Here is a 1,054-nt window from a genome sequence, read left to right as displayed (position 1 = left end):
GGACCACCTGTTTACAGTATACATTAGCTAACTCAATTCCTAACAAATTTTTGATTCTCAAATTTCAGAGAAAGAAACTTTAAAGATAGGGTCCCATGTCCATTATCTTGATGAGTAAATAGAATTTTATAATTCACAGCTCCAAACTATATGGAATTTCTCAAAAAGGGGGAAAAAAAAAGAAGAAGGAAAAATTCAGAGATTTCCACTAAGGTTCTTTCTTTAGATCTACCTGGTTCAGTTCAGCTTGACTAGACAATGTGATGCACTTTTGTTGAACAAATTCTAAATGAGTTCTTTAAGATTTAAAAAAAAAAAGAAAATTCAGCCTGAGGTGGCTGATTTGCATGTTGCTTTTGTTCACCCTGAACTATCCCTGTCACTAGACCTGGCAGGTCTTTGCTTTCACCTTAGAAAATTCCCTCAGGGCCCCCGGGGTGGCTCAGTGGGTTAAGTATACAACTTCAGCTCAGGTCATGATCTCATGGTTTGTGGGTTGGAACCCCTCCATGTTCATCTGTTTTGTTTCTTAAATTTCACATATGCATAAGATCATATGGATTTGTCTTTCTCTGACTGACTTATTATTTTACTTAGTAGAATATACTCTAGCTCCACCCACTTCACTGCAAGTGGCAAGATTTCATTCTTTTTCATAGCTGAGTGATATTCCATTGTGTGTGTGTGTGTGTGTGTGTGTGTGTGTGTGTGTGTACACCACATCTTTATCCATTCATCAGTCAATGGACAGTTGAGCTCTTTCCATAATTTGGCTATTGTTGATACCTTGTGGCTCATTGTTATGCGGGACACAGCTACCCCATTGTCCATAATGTTAGATGCCAACTGAAACTCAATAAAGATAAATAAATATAATTCAAAAGGTTTTTCAAACAATAAATGACCCCAGTGTCCATCATGGACAAATAAAACATGTTATGGGATACGACGGAGCCTGAGAAGGAGTGCTTGATCTACAACTATGCAACAACACGGAGGACCTCACAAACACTATGTTGAGTGAAAGAAGCAAGAAAAAATGAGTACAGACTGT

The sequence above is a fragment of the Suricata suricatta genome, chromosome 8, assembly GCF_006229205.1.
Source record: "Suricata suricatta isolate VVHF042 chromosome 8, meerkat_22Aug2017_6uvM2_HiC, whole genome shotgun sequence".
Taxonomy (NCBI): Eukaryota; Metazoa; Chordata; class Mammalia; order Carnivora; family Herpestidae; genus Suricata; species Suricata suricatta.
Note: the sequence above shows the minus strand (reverse complement) of the source record.